Here is a 16,272-nt window from a genome sequence, read left to right as displayed (position 1 = left end):
ATTAGCAATGCTTTTACTCCTATAGAGAATTAATTTTCTTATCAGCAGAGTGAGGACTATGAAATTTATTCTACAGCATTGCTGTGAGTCATGTCAGGAAGGGCTCCAGCTCTGCTGCTCAGGATGAAAGTCTAAGTCCTAGATTCTGTGCTACCACTGGTCAATGGAGGGACAGCCTCAGGGTCCGGAGGGACGTACTGATACCTCCAACAATTCTCTCCCTTTTACGCTCTTAGGTGCTTCACCAATATCTGCTGGGGTATATCATCTCTATTAATCGCTTTATGCTCACTATCCCAGTTTAGGTTGCAAGAAGTTAAGGCTATCCCTTGTCCCTGGTTCTAATCTACAGACAAACTCATATTCAGGGCAGACACCACCTCCAAGCACTTTACGCTTCTTCTCTTTGTATTTCTCTCCCGTACATTACTTCCCCATCCCTGTTCCCTTCTGACCTCTCTTCTCACTATCCTCCCCAGCCCTGTGCCCCTTCATCTCCCCTCTTTTCCTTCCCTCCCTCTACATGCATATAATATCCTGAAGAGTGTGCTTGTCCTTATAATATGATCAGTAAAGGTGAGTTTCCTTTTTCAGAATTGGTTGCATCCCACATGGGTCATTGTGGGAATTTAATTAAATAACCCATGTGACGGTAACTAGAACGTGGAAAACACTCAATTTTTGTTTTCTTCTCTAACCTCTAAATGACAGATGCTAACAGCTAGTGGAATCAATTAATTAAGGAGAGTCATGGGGATTCTGTTTTGGCTAGGTCTTAGTATGGGTTTCATGGTGGATATAGGAATTTATTTGGCTATAGTCTACCATTGAGATCAAAGTTTGTTTACTTGAAATGAAATGACATTCAAACTCATTCACTCATACATTATTTTTTTTCCCAAACTGCATGTATTTATGCAGCTTAAAATCCTGAAAACTTGCTTGGAATTTAGAAATGGTTTGTGCCTACACCATTATTCTTACCTTCTCAGAAATATTTTTCATATATGACTATATCAACATAGGCCTGAAAAGACAGATTGTTCGAATCCTACACTATAAACTGAATTCAGTTGTAAGGGTGATGTGCTTACCCACACTTTTCTGAGTCTTCCCAAGACCATCTCAGTCTTTCATTGTCATCTGCAGGGATCAATAATCCTTGTCATTATTTTGTTAATCCAGAAGGTTAGATATTTGTTCATTTAACAAATCTTATTTGAGCAGCTTTAAATGTCAGGCACTATTCTAGGTCTAGGAACATGGCATGGCATAAAGAGGTGCCCAGGCCCATGTGTGGAAATCTGGCCTATACAGAGGTCTTTAGCTATAGGAAATCACTGAATGAACGATATACAGTGTATGTGATAGGAGAGAAGGACTAGAGACCCTGTTTTGATTGTTTGTTTGTTTTAGATAAATGAAGAAGTACTTGAACAATACTATTACTTGTAAAAGCTAACGTACTGAAAAAAGCAAAAACAAAAAGCCTATGTCAGCACTGAGTGTGTACTACTGAAGTTTTAAATATTTAGCAGTACTCACTGATAAATATTGATTTTGCAAAAGTTTGAGACCAACACACACAATTAAAAGCAACAAATAGCATTATAGGAAGTCCTTATTTAGGGGCTCCTAGGTGGTTCAGTCCATTAAGTGTCTGCCTTTAGCTCAGGTCACGATCCCAGGTTCTGAGATCAAGTCCCTTTTGGGGCTCCCTGCTCAGTGGAAAGTCTGCTTCTCTCTCTCCTGCTGCCTCTGGCTCTGGCTTGTATTCTCTTTCTCTCAAATCAATAAATAAAATCTTTTGAAAGAAAGAAAGAAAAGAGAGACTCTATTTAAATTCTCAAACTATCTTACGCAGAACTTTTTTTTTTCCCAAAATAAATTATCTCAAAATGATAGCATGTGATTTTTCTCTGTGCCTTAATGGATTTTCTCCAAAAAACTGTCAAGCTAAAGCAGTCATCAGTAAGGGTTTGTGGTTTTCAGGAGAGATCAAAGGAACCTTTCATAATGCATAAAACATGTATGTTTATAATAAATCATAGACATTCAAATGGATGTGACTACAACACATTTAGCTCCCTACTAAGGCTGCGTAGTAGACTTTAAGTTAAGCCTTTTGGGCTGGTTTTCACTTTTGATTTGAAACATTCTACCTTTGGTTTTGCTAATGTGAACATTGTTTTTAATCTAACCAGACCACTTGATTGGTTTCCTCCTCATGCCCTTTTTATACCATATTTTGACCTACATCAAAACCTCTCTGGCTGCAAGAGCACTAAAGAAATGGAGAAATTCTCAATCAATTTACAGAATGCCATCAACTTCATGGTAATTTTCAATTCCTATGCATGAATCTCATGGCAGACCATAAATATATTTGTTGGAAAGATGGTAATTTACCTTTTTTTTTTAAAGAAAAGTATAATATAAGAATAAAATTAAAGCATACGAGGTCTTGTAGTCAGGGAATTAATGTTCTTTTGTCCTATCGAAACCACACACGCAAACTTGACAGAAATTTCTTATGAATTACTGATCGAGGTTTAATCCTGACAAGGCTTTATTTGTTCAAGAGTCAGGGCTCTTGGGTCTGGTTGCTCAAAAAGCCAATTATCAGAAAATATCCTCTTGCCGCTGTCATTCAAAGACAGACACTGAGGATAGTTTAGCTTGGTTTCAGGGCAGCTCCTGGCCACAGCTGCTAGCCAGGCAAGCCAAGGACCACTGGAGACTCCCAGTTGCATATTGACCCCGTGGGAATTGAGGTTATTATGAATAGGCTCTTGTTCTCGGAACTCTTGAATGAACTTCTCTCCCAGAGGGACCTCGGAGGACCCTTGAGGAAGGGCCAACCCCCTTGAAATCCTGAACTGCTAAGAATCTCCGCCCTGGGCCAGGCGAGGTCAGGTCAAGAAACAAATGTTAAGCATGGCTATCAGAAATACCAGAGAGTAGCACATTCATCTAAAATGCCCGATTCTGATTCTTTGCATTGTTTTGCTGCATGTTCCCTTTCATCTATTCTGAACCAAAAATAAGCACAGGAACTGAAATCTGCTAACACTTGAACCTGGGTGTCATGTGGAAACCTTCTCTTGTCGAGTTTTGGCTTCCTGACCACTAAAAGCCAGGGAGTGGTTGCTGGTACAGATCTCTTTGGTGCTGAAACTGCCAGATTTCTATCAGTTGAGTTGGGCACAAGACCAGCAGCGAAACCTTTCCTTTCTCACAATAATTGTCATTCCCATTAGGTAGGAATTAACGAGGAAGTGGTCAAGGAAAATAGGGATAATTAGTCCAATCAAATGAATTGTGCAACAGCATTTTTAGAAAAGCGTTTCCCATCAATTCGTTGTGCCATTACCTATGATTGATGTGGTAAGGTTTTTTGTTTGTTTGTTTTTTGTTTTTTTGCTTTTGTTTTTTTAATTAGTAGCAATAATTACGAGGAAGGAAAATTATTGATAGCTCTCAATATGCTTGGTTTTAAGCATGATATAAAAGAAAAATTCATCTGCCGTATGAATCCTAGTCTTTTATTTATGCACTGGCCAAATGAGAGTAAATATTTTGTAATTATTATCTGGCAGGCCATTGTTTTATATTTTAAATTACAGTTTGAATATGTATGTGTACAGTAAAAAAGAAGGAGCGGATTCTTCTATTACAAATATTTGTGGTGCTTCTTCATTATGTTCTAGGAAGGATGGGGAAGGCCAGAGACACAGTAGTGGGAAAGATGATGACCGTCAATGCCATCATGGGGCGTGAAGTCAGGCACTGCTCTTCTTCTAGTGGAACTTAAATAGAGTGAAATGTTTGAGATTTCTTTGTAGTTTCCAAGATCTGAGAAGTTGACACCCACCCACAATAAAGAATTTTGTGATGAAAGGAGTAACAGGCTGGCTTCTCTTTGAAGTAGTTTGGACACATGCCACAATATCCCTATCACTGAGGTCACACTTCAAACATGGAAATTTTAGTAAAATAGAAGTTCTAGTTGTCACATTTATTTCTAGCTTCTCATCTCTTGTGATACCTGTGAGGTCAAGGAACAGGTTCATGAAGTTGGTCACTTTGATAACTTTTTCAGATGGCTTCCTAGAGAAGCTTAATAAAACCTCAAGTTTCCTTGCAAAACTCTAAATTAATGTTGAGCTCAAAAATATGACTTAGGACTTCTAACGTCCTAAACGTAAAATTATGCTTCTAATAGTAAAGAAGTAATTAGTATAAAACAGTAGTAATCCAGAGGTCAGGTTAGCTGGGTTCATTGTAAAATTGTACATGAGTGTCATACTTTACTTTGACATGAATTTTTCATTATATTGCAAAATTAACCTCCTAGACAGTTGTAATATTTTAAAATTAAGTAAATGTACATGTGAAAGTTTACATGAATGTAGGTAGCTCAGTGGGCAGGATAGATGGGGAGGATAGATGACCCCCCCCCCACTAGAGATGATAGGTAGTTGGTAGGTTGATAATGTAGAAGTTATAGTAATATTGTCTAGAAAATGTTGAATAATGTCAATAGCCTGTATTGTTACTTTAAAATAACAGCATGTACAGTAAATTTAGACAATTAAAAAATCTAATTTGATTTTCTCTTATAAATTAATTCAAATTATGTGCCCAATAACATAATGAGGACATTAAATATTGTACAGAAACTGCAATAGAATTCCAAATGGTTCAAGTCAAAATTAGCTTTATTTCATTTATACTTTCTCTCATTCCCGCTTTGTGAATGTTAACTGTAGTTCAGTTGATGGATGAATCATTTGCTGTTATTTATTATGGAATATTTTCCCTTTACAGTTATCCCCTACTTCTTAAAAGTTTGTATTATGCCAATTCACTTTTATGAAAAACCTACATTAATTCCTGTCTTTGCAGGGTGTCTGCGTAACCCATTTGGCTGAGTGTTTGACTCTTGATTTCAGCTCAGGTCGTGATCTCAGGATTGTGAGGTTGCTGGCCTCCCCCAACCAGCTCATGGAGCCTGCTTAAGATTCTCTCTCTCCCTCTCAGTTTCACTTCCTGCCCCAATCATGCGTGTATGCATGTGCACATTATCTCTAAAAAAATAATAATAATAATTCCTATTCTTGATAATTGAAAGAAGTCCAAAAAGGATTTTTGCTTTTACAAAAAAGGTGAAAAACAGAGTGTTCAGCCTTTGCTTTGCCATAAGCCCTCATAGAGGCTATGTTCACCACAAGCAGCAAGAATGGCCCTGACAAGTGCTTCTCCTCAGAACACTCAACATTTAGCTGCCTGTCTTTGAACCTTGCCTGTGAGCATCTATGCTTTATTATAATTTATTTTGTGTATCCATTAACAAGGTGTATCCTAAAGCATCAGAAAAGCCTAAGAGAGGTGGGTGGTTGGGATCTAGGAATGCTCATTTTCCATGTAAATGAACAATAATTACTCCTTTACTTTCTGCCATTTTGGCTTACTAAAGTCTTCATGGAATGCCCTATTTTGGGATGGGGAAATACCTGTATTGTTATTTAATTATGATTGGTATTAATAACAAATACCAGCTGAATAAGAATGATTTTCAACTTATATACAGATCTGTAGAATATGTTGGAAGATGGTTTGCCTTTTGATAAGAAGCAGAATGTATACTCAGGAAAGAGATGTTTGGGAAAATCCTGTTGAAGGTTCCCTTACCTTGTTAGTCTTCTGAGCTCATTAGGCTTGCTAGTATAACCCCTTCCCACCTCAACACAATGATACTCTGGGATACATCTTACTTCAACAGAAAACAGGTAATTTGGGGGTATCTGAGTGGCTCAGTCATTAAGCATCTGCCTTCAGCTCAGGTCATGATCTCAGGGTTCTGGGATTGAGCCGCACATCAGGCTCTCTGCTCGAAAAGAAGCCTGCTTCCCCTTGTCCCATTCTTCTGCTTGTGTTCCCTCTCTCGCTTTGTATTTCTCTGTCAAATAAATAAGATCTTTTTAAAAAAATGTTATTTTAACATCACCAATCTTCTGAACAGATTTTGAATATTTTAAATCTTAAATTCTCAAGAATTTTGTAACTTTATACCATATTGCATCTCAATTAAAAACTAAGGTTGAAGTATTGAAAATAGTAAGATGATATTTACTATATTTGCTATTTTTAACATTTCAATACTTAATACCACCACAGATTAGTTTTAGTTGTTTCTTAGATAAGAAATGTGAATGAATTGAATAGAAATGTGTAAGTTTCTTAACATGAGACTATCATTCAAATATTATCCTATCCCATCACATTGGGTTGTAATAAATGGAGAAGGACACCAAGGCCTCCAGGAAGGACCCTGCACTTACCACTGGAAGACAAATTGGTTTGTGTTTCTGTTGTTACTCATTTTCCTCAGAACTTCTTCATCTGCCGTGAGATTTTAAACTCAAAGTGTAATCTTACAAATACTTAAAGACTTTCTATCTTTGAAATCGAATGGCTTTATGAGGATTTGTCTTCGAGTTTCTTGATAGGAGTTAAATTTCCCATGCACATTGGAGGTCCTTCCAATGTCTTGATTCTGGTCTTATTTCTAGAGAGTTTTCTTAGAGTGTGATATAAGTACTAGTTCTGTGCTATTGTTTTGTTCTTATCTCCCAGGAATGTAAATCACAGAAATCACTTCCCTCCTTTGTCTGTCTTTTGATTTTCACTATGTTCTCCTTAAACTTCTGGAGTCTTTCTTCCTTTATCACATTCTTACCCTCTTAGTTGTTTTCCTAGTGTTCTCAAAGATCATTGGAAAATTATCTTTTGACTATATTCAGTTCTTGAATGTCTTGGAATTTACCTCATCTTTAAGATAATTTTATCTTTTCTTGTGCATTTTTTTAACTTTTTAAAAATATTTTATTTATTTATTTGAGAGAGGGAGTGAAAGTGAGAGAGATCACAGAGGGAAATGGATAAGCAGACCCCTCACGGAGCAGGAACCTGATGTGGGGCTCCATCCCAGGGTTCCGGGATCATGACCTGAACTGAGGGCAGATGCTCAACTGACTGAGCCAGCCAGGCGTTCCAAGTCATCTTTTTCTTAATTAAAAAATAAATAAATGAGGGAAAACTAAAAGTTATCACATAAAATTTATTTGGAAAATAAAAAAAAAAAAACAATTTCACCACCCACAAACAATGGAAAAATATACAATTTAGGTCTTTTATAAAACAAAACAAAACAAAAAAAGTCTCTAATACACACACTTTTTATAGCCAGATTTTTATATTTAGCAATATATTTTGAAACATTTCTCCTCAAAGCAAATGGAATCATTTTTATAACATCATGTTAGAAAATCCTAATTTTTATTTTTATTTATTTATTTATTTTTAAAGATTTTATTTATTTATTTGACAGACAAAGATCACAAGCAGGCAGAGAGGCAGGCAGAGAGAGAGGGGAGGAAGCGGGCTCTCTGCTCCGCAGAGAGCCTGATGCAGGGCTCTATCCCAGGACCCTGGGATCATGACCTGAGCCGAAGGCAGAGGCTTTAACCCACTGAGCCACCCAGGCGCCCCAGAAAATCCTAATTTTTAAAACTAATTTCTTTTTGGTTGCTTTTGTTTTTTAGCCTTGTACACAATACTATAAAGAAAGAAGACCCTAATGATGAATTATATGATTATTAATCCCAAAGGACAAATTCTTTAAAGTGTTATGAACACAAATAATCACTTATTAAAAATACTTATTGTACATTACCAAATTGCTTCTGAAAAGTTAACATAATTTATGCTTTAATATGTATTGGGGAAAAATGACCATTTATTTGTCCAAAATCCTAACGGCACCAAATACTGTGTGTCTTAAATTCAATTTTGCATATATGTTAGATAAACATTTTATGTATTGGGTATTTTGACTTATATTTCTTGAATAATGGGATATAACCATTTGTATCAGTTATTGGATCTTTGGAGTTTTTTGTTTATGATTTACATGTTAATATTTTAAAATTTCTATTAATGCAATTATTTTCCTGATTTTGAAAATATTTACATATTAATTATATAACTAATATTTTTACCTTTGTTATTTTTTCTTTAGTTTGTTTAATGTTTTTGAAATGCTATTTATGATGATTTTGCCAAACAGGAGTTTCTAAACAACAGGACTCATCAATATTCATGTTTTAGCCTATGGCATTATATTTAGATATATACTATATATTTTTTAAAGATTTTAGTTATTTATTTGACAGACAGAGATCACAAATAGGCAGAGAGGCAGGCAGATAGAGAGAGAGGAGGAAGCAGGCTCCTTGTCGAGCATGGAGCCCGATGCAGGACTTGATCCCAGGACCCTGAGAACATGACCTGAGCTGAGGACAGATGCTTAACCCACTGAGCCACCCAGGTGCCCCAGATGTACACTATATTTTTAAGTCAATATGCTGTATAGGCTAGCAATTGGTGAAAAAAAAAAATGTTTCCTTCCCTTATAATTTCAATAATATCAAATCAAGCTACCTCTATGACATGCAGTTTAACATAAATATAATTTTAACTAAAATTTTTATAGAAGGCTATCTATGAACTAAGTACTCTGTCTTTCTCTAAACAAAGATAAGGAAAGAAGAAAGAAATATGCAGTGATAATCATTCCACTTTTTAATCTCTTCCTTCTGTTTCATTTTGTCTTTTTCAAATGCTTTATCTGTTCTTTCAAAAATAGGAAAAACAAGTATATATATCTGTATATTCATATACTATATATCCATATGTATCTAATGCAAATGAAAGAATCAAACAGAGGTTCAGAAAGAGAAAACTATGGAGAATGGGGAAGGTGGTGGAGAGGGAGGCTGGAGAGGCAGGGGGAGGCTGGGGGCAGGGCGAGGCAGAACAGGAAACCAATCCTCATTGGCAACTTTTTAGATCATCTTCAAAATACTCTAAACATATTATCTTCATCTTTGTTAAGCACAGAAAACAAACACTTCCCCTTTTTCTCCCTCCGGCTTGATATCAGTTTATTTTAAAAAGGCATTACAGGAAATTATGAATGAGAAGATGAAACAGTGGCTTTCAGCCGCCTCAGTAAAACATGCATACTGCCAACATTTTTGTCACCAATAATTCTCCCATAAACATGGGTCTCTCCTCTCATTATGCAGGCTGTCATGCTTTATTGAACCACATAATTTCACCTAATTAAAATAAGCAGTATGTAGTTTCCTCCCCCACTTTTTTCCTTTGGTTGGACAAATGCCAGTAATTATATTTAGAGTACCCTAAGTGGACACCGTATTAAATATTCATTTTGCTGCTCCTCTACACAATCAAATATAAGCTCCTGCTGCTCTTTTAAATATTAATATTCATTTTATTTATAAGACCTAAAAAATGTACACCTTCAAAAAGACACAATGAGTTCGGTTCATGGAGATGTTTGTTACGCTAGCAAAGTGGACATAAGTTGGTTGGCCTCCGTCAAGTTTGTGGTGTGATTCTTAGCAAAACTCTCACATGTAATTAGCCTCTAAATTGTTTAATTTGTTTCAACTAATACAAGTTTTATTTAGGCAGCCTGTTAGATATGTGAACCTTTGTTTTTTCATTGCTTTTTTTTTTTCTTCTCCATAAATAAATAAAAAGGAGGGTCTTTAGCCTTGACCAGTACTGTGCTGGAATTGTCCCGCAGCTGCCCAGGATAGACTTGAAAAGACCCTCTGCTACTTCCAGTAGAGGTGGTAGTTGGTAACAGCTGGCGCTGGACTCAGCTGTAGCTAGTCTGATGGAGGATACGACTTAAGATATGACAACAAAATAAAGGAAGCCTTTTTTGGTGCTTGAAATAATAGGATTGTCTATGGGAGGGAAGATACTACTCAAAATATGTTCCCTGAGTTGAAAAAGGAAAAAGTACACAGCCTAATACCTACTAAGTGTTCTGTCACCTTGACTCTGCCCTGAGGTGCCTGTGGTTCTGCATAAAACCTCCTCGTCCTGAGCCGCAGGAAGGTCAACTCGCCCTATGAAAATGCTGTTACAGGAGAGTCCTTGTAGTCACAGGTTACTCTCCCATTAGAAAGAGATATCCGTGTGAAGTCAGCTTACAATTTAACATATCAACACCTTTTTATTCCATTTGTTCACTTCTATTAACAGTTCTTACCTTGCAACTGAATTTCATTTTCAGACAGACTTAAGATCACACTGAATCCCATTTGCACAGATGGGTAAGCAGACAGGAAAACAGACAGCTCATGAATCCCAGCAGGCTGAACGGGGCCACAGCCGTCGCCCACAGCGGGAGGCAGTGGAGCACCCGTGGCCCACCGACAGCTCTCCCTTCCCCGGGTTACCGCTGCCCTCTCTTCCGCTTTGGGCTGTGGCCTTAGGGCAGCCCTTCCTTTTAATGCTTTCCCCAAAGTCCAAGAAGGATGGACACTAAATGTTCTCCCAGTGCTGGGAGACCCACTCCCATCTTTCTCTGACCTTTAAGACGTGTTTTACAGAAACTATTTCAAATCAGCCTGATTGAACAATCTGAGTCTTTTCTTTGTTATTCTTTTTTATCTGTTCTCTTCAACTAAGCGCTACTTAGGAAGTGGGTACCATTTCCCAAAGCCTTCCTACTAATACCGGGTTTATGTTCTCTTAGTCTGTATCTCTTTTCATTAGAACAGATGATGACTCTGCATGGAGAAGCCCTTGTGGAATGCCTTGGTGCGTGAACCTAGTATATAAAGAAGGCATCAATTTGTACCACAGAAGATACATCCGCTCTCACTCCCCACCCCCGCGCTCCCTCCCTTTACTTGCAAGGGTAACATGCCCACTGTTTTCACACTGTAATAGAAGGCAGACTTTAAAGGCAGTTTTGAATCATCCCCAAAGTATTAGCTATTCAGACATTTTCTGTTGTGTCTACTTCTGAAACTGCCAATGGCGTGATGCTGAGATTAATTATTTCCTGCTTCATCTGTTCCATAAAACAGCAAGAAACAGGTTTTTCTAACTGACAAAATTTACTTCAATTGATGACAGGTCGCTCAGACTAAAACTTAGATTTTTTAACAATGATAAAGTTAATTTGTTCAAGGCAAGATAATGCTTTTGTAAACCCGTACATGTAATTTTATTGTGTTTCATGTTTCAAATATGATTTCATGTGGTTTTGGTCACCTTTATAATTGTTTCCCCTCCTGAACAGAGCAAGGATGAGAGAGGGAAAATTATTTGGGTTCTAGAAGTGTCAGCATAAGATAACCACAAGATGCTGAGGAATAAAGCACAAACTGAAACTCCCAAACGAAAATTTATTTAATAAAATTCTGGTTAATGGAGGATTGAGTTTTATAAAAGTGATTCTAATAATGTTCATTACAATGAATCTGCAAAGAAGTAAGCAAATAGGTTCATATAAAGACTGGGGTCACTTGAGAACAAAGACATTGCAGGAGAACCATCTTTTTGAGTTTGGATATCCAAACAGTACGTGAGGGTTGTGTTTCTTCCACATTTCAGGGTTAGGTAAGCCAAAACCTCCACGCATGGGACTGGCAGGTAACTGGGGCTTACTGGGAGGCGTGCTCAGAAGCCAGCTCCTCCAAGGCTGAGGGAAGCAAGGTTGCGCAGAAGGAGAAGGTCGATTTCCACATGGTTGGAACAGAGGACTCACAAGATTCAAACATCTTGTGCCTGTCCCACCTGGGAGAGAGGGATGTGAGCCTGACAGGGGCAGCACCCTCTGCATTTCCCCTGCAATGACCAGCTACTGAGAGCAGACTGCTTTAGGGACAGGCCAAGGGCAAGAATACTCTGCCTAAAAGCAATTCCTGGAGTCTCACCGGGAGTGCATCAGCAGCAGCGGGTTCTACTGGCTGGTCCTGAAGGGGTTAATCAGACCACTCTAAGCTGATTGGTTGGAGGCATCTCTGCAGGCAGAACAGACCCTGAATACGCCTCCCTCCCCCCCATTACCTCCACTCCAGATCACTCACTAGGAGGAAGTTCCACAATGGGGGAGCTAAGCGGGGAAACTCTGATTTTGAGCCCACCCAAGGATCCAGACCAGTGCCTTGGAGGTTTCCCAGGGAGAAAGTTTGGAAGGCTGTCAGAATGGGGAGCTCCTAAATCCTGACCAAAGGGGTTGACGATGTGAAGCAGAGGAGGTGGGGCAGTTCATGTCTCATGGGGCATTTGAAAATGATGGAAATTTTGATAAGTAATTAAGATGATGCTGGTAGTTATGTTAGAACAAGATAAACCATAGGATGGCCCGTCTGTCAGAGAGAACCAGGGGAAAACAAGAGAACAATCAGCTAACAATTAGTCAGTGTAGGCTTACCACTGGGTGTGATCCCAAAGGAAGCAGAAAACATACCAGAGAGATGAGAGAGAAAAAGACCTTAAAGGGCAACCTGTATCCACTTGCAAAGTGGGGCCCCAAATGCCTGGTTGTGCAGTCCTTTCTCGGATTAGGTGTCAGAGTCCCATGTGTCCCCTTCACCCACCGGCCCCTGGGCTCCTGTGGCTCACCATCAGATTAAAGCCTCTCCTAAACCTTCTCATTGTTTATTTTGTTAAATTGTGGTAAAATACACATAACATAAAAATTACCATTTTAACCACCTTTAGATATACAGTTCAGTGGCATTCATGTATTCTCATCATTGTGAAACCCTGAAATGGTTATAATCAAACTTCAGAGTAAAAACCAGTTAGCATGAATCAATCACTCACACATCAAGTTTTTAAAAATTCAGTTGAACGTTTGGAGTCTCATCCTCCATTCCCTACTATTTTGGATATGTATGAAAATTATATATATAAAAAACTATATGTGGAATGTGCATGTGCACAGATATATGTAATGAAAATGCACATTCATACTTATTTTTTAATTCCTATAGTATTTTTACAAAAAGAAGTTCTTAGATTATGAGAAGATACTGTTTCTCATTCAACTCACTCTGGTATCACTAATAGACTGGCTCTGAAGTCTGAAGTTTACTTTATTATTATTATTATTTTTTAAGATTGTATTTATTTATTTGACAGACAGAGCACAAGTAGGCAGAGAGGCAGGCAGAGAGAGGAGGAAGCAGGCTCCCCGCTGAGCAGAGAGCCTGATGTGGGGCTCGATCCCAGGACCCTGGGATCATGACCTGAGCTGAAGGCAGAGGCTTAACCCACTGAGCCACCCAGGTGCTCCTATTATTATTTTTTAAAAAGATTTTACTTATTTATTTGAAAGAGAGAGTAAGGAAGCACAAGTGGGCAAAGGGGCAGAGAGGGAGAAACAGAGTTCCTGCTGAGCAGGGAGCCCGAGCCTGGGTCAAGCCCAGGACCCAGGATCATGACTTCCACTGAAGGCAGACACCCAGCTGACTGAGCCACCCCAGTGTCCTTAATATTAACTTTTCTTAACTTTTATTGACTTCTTTCTCTGTTGTTGCTTATAAGCCCTGGGAAGTAGATGTGCTTCACAATGATATCCCATTTAACAGATGAGGTGAATGAGGCAAGGAAATTTAAGCTACCTAAAGGGCACACAGTTGTGAATGGACCCACCTGGGATTTGCCATCAAACAGTGTCTCTTTTTCTTCCTACGAGTGTGCAAGTGCTCCACATGTGGTGGGATTATCCCACCTGACATCTTGTTTGTTTGTTTGTTTTTTAATTCTCTTTTTTTTTTAAATGTTTTTTTTTTTTTTAAGATTTTTATTTATTTGTTAGAGAGAGATACAGAGCGCAAGCACAGGCAGACAGAGTGGTAGGCTAGAGGCAGAGGGAGAAGCAGGCTCCCTGCCGAGCAAGGAGCCCGATGTGGGATCCCAGGATGCTGGGATCATGACCTGAGCCGAAGGCAGCCGCTTAACCAACTAAGCCACCAAGGCGTCCCTTTAATTCTCTTTAAATATGGGTAATTACTTGCCTGTTTCATATATGTTTCCTTTTAGTTGTTTTTCAATAATATTTCAAAAATACACTAAAAAATGTTATATAATAACATGGATGATATGAGAAAGAAAAGGAAAAGTCCTCAGGTAGTCAGCCCTCCAGTGAAGTATTACTCAATTTTTACATACTCAGAATGTTAAGTTAAAATGTTAAAATTTGCTCCACACTTCAAATGTTCAAACCTTTAGTTCTTACATTGGACAGGACAAAATGAAATTGCAGAAAATAGGAAAAGTGATTCATTTTGATATTGACTCTATATTTATGAAAAAACTGTGTTATAACCCTTTATTCCTGGAGAGAAGAATTATGGTATGTTTTTTTCTGGGATTTTGGGGAAAATGATTTAGGATGCTGTAGTATCCCACTTGAAAAAAAAAAAATTGGATATATATGATAACAATAATTTATGTCACAGATCAAGTCAAAACACATTTAAATTTGTATATCATTATATGTACACTATAAGAACCTTCCAACCTATTTCTGATAGTATCAGCCATTTAATGATCTATTTTATTTGTGTGTATTTGTATGTATATTTTATGATCTATTTTGAGGGCTGTGGGGTATCATCTTTACTGTGATTTTAGGTTTTTTATAAATAGTTGTATAAGCTGAACTTTCACCAATGAAATTCTCTTGAGTGGTTTCTTTTACTGAAATTAACTCCTTTAACTTTATTGTTACTCTATTTTCAGACACCTCATAAACATCATGACTATGTCTACACACTTTAAAAATATTGAGCTTCAGATGCCAGAGCTGTGGAGCAGGGATAGATGACAAGCAGAGGAACACAAATCTACAATCCAGGCAACATAATATAATGTCAGTGAGGCAAGAGGAAGGGTCCACAGAAGAGTAGAGGGGGGCAGACGTTCTCTATGTGCTGAGAAGTGATTTCTTCCCAACTCAGTTGGCATTTCTTGTGGAGTAGGGCCAATGCCAGGCTCTACTGCTACTTCCTTGAACAGGTGGTTGTGGAGAGAATTCCCAGTGGGATCTCAGATGACACTTGTTGTGCTCCTGCTCTATGGCTGAGTAACACAGGGAGAATAGTCTGACAGCTTCTCACATGATTAGACAAGATTTCCAAATGACCCATTGATCCCACTCATAGGTGTGTACCCAAGAGAAATGAAAACGTGTGTCTACGCAGAAACTGCTACATTATTCATTATAGCCAAAAGGTGGAAACAATTTAAATGTCCTTCAACAGATGAATGGGTAAACAAATGTGATGTGCATGGTGTGGAATATTAAACATTATTAAAAAGGATGAACCACTGACACGTGCTACAACAGGAATGAGCCTTGAAGACATCATGCTAAGTGAAAGAAGCCAGCTACAAAACCCCGCATACTCTCTGGTTTCCTTCCTATAAAAGTTCAAAACAGGAAAACCTATAGAGATAGAAAGTCGATGAGCAGTTATCTAGAGCCTAGAGAGAGAGTAGAAAAGGAAAGGAGGAAGGGGAAAAAGAGGTGACAGCTAAACATTGGGAGTTTGTCCCTCAGATGATGAAAATCTTCCAAAATGGACTCTTGCAATGGTTGGTGTTATTTGTTAAAAACCATAGAAATCTATGGGTTCCTGGGCCAGTCGTTAAGCATCCAGCTCTTGATTTTGGCTCAGTTCATGATCTCAGGGTCCTGGGATCAACCCCAACAATGGGCTCTGCACTCAGTAGAGAGTCTGCTTGGGGTTTTCTCTCTCCTCTGCCTTTCCCTCCCCCCAACTGCTCTCTCTCTCTCAAAATAAATACACATGAAAAAACATTGAAATTTATGCTTTAGATGAGTGAATTGGATGATATGTGAATTATATCATATAAAGCTATTTTAAAATTTGAATTTCATAATTTATATATATATGCATAGAGAAGTATTTGCAGGTTTCAGATCAGAGTATTAACATTGGATACCTCTGAGCTTCAGAGTTACTGTTGATTTCTGTCCCTTATAAATTTGTCCCTTATAAATCTGTCCCATATAAATTTGTGTGTCCAAATTTATAACTATATATGTATGATATGTACATATATGTATATATGTATAAATGTATATATAATATCTATATATGTATATATGTATATACATATATAATATACATGTGTGTATATATGTACATATATACGTATATATACATATCTGTATATATGTATATATACATGTAACTTTATTAATCAGAGTCAAAAAATATTTTTAAAATCCCATTTATATATTTTATTGTATTCCAGTAATTATAAATCTCATGTAAATTGTTAATCAAGATCTGACATGAATTAAAGCTAAGTTTTGATGGGGAGAAAATGAAACAA

This window comes from Mustela lutreola, chromosome 13, assembly GCF_030435805.1.
Source record: "Mustela lutreola isolate mMusLut2 chromosome 13, mMusLut2.pri, whole genome shotgun sequence".
Lineage (NCBI taxonomy): Eukaryota > Metazoa > Chordata > Mammalia > Carnivora > Mustelidae > Mustela > Mustela lutreola.
The sequence above is the reverse complement of the archived record's forward strand: the minus strand, read 5'-3'. Positions refer to the sequence as shown.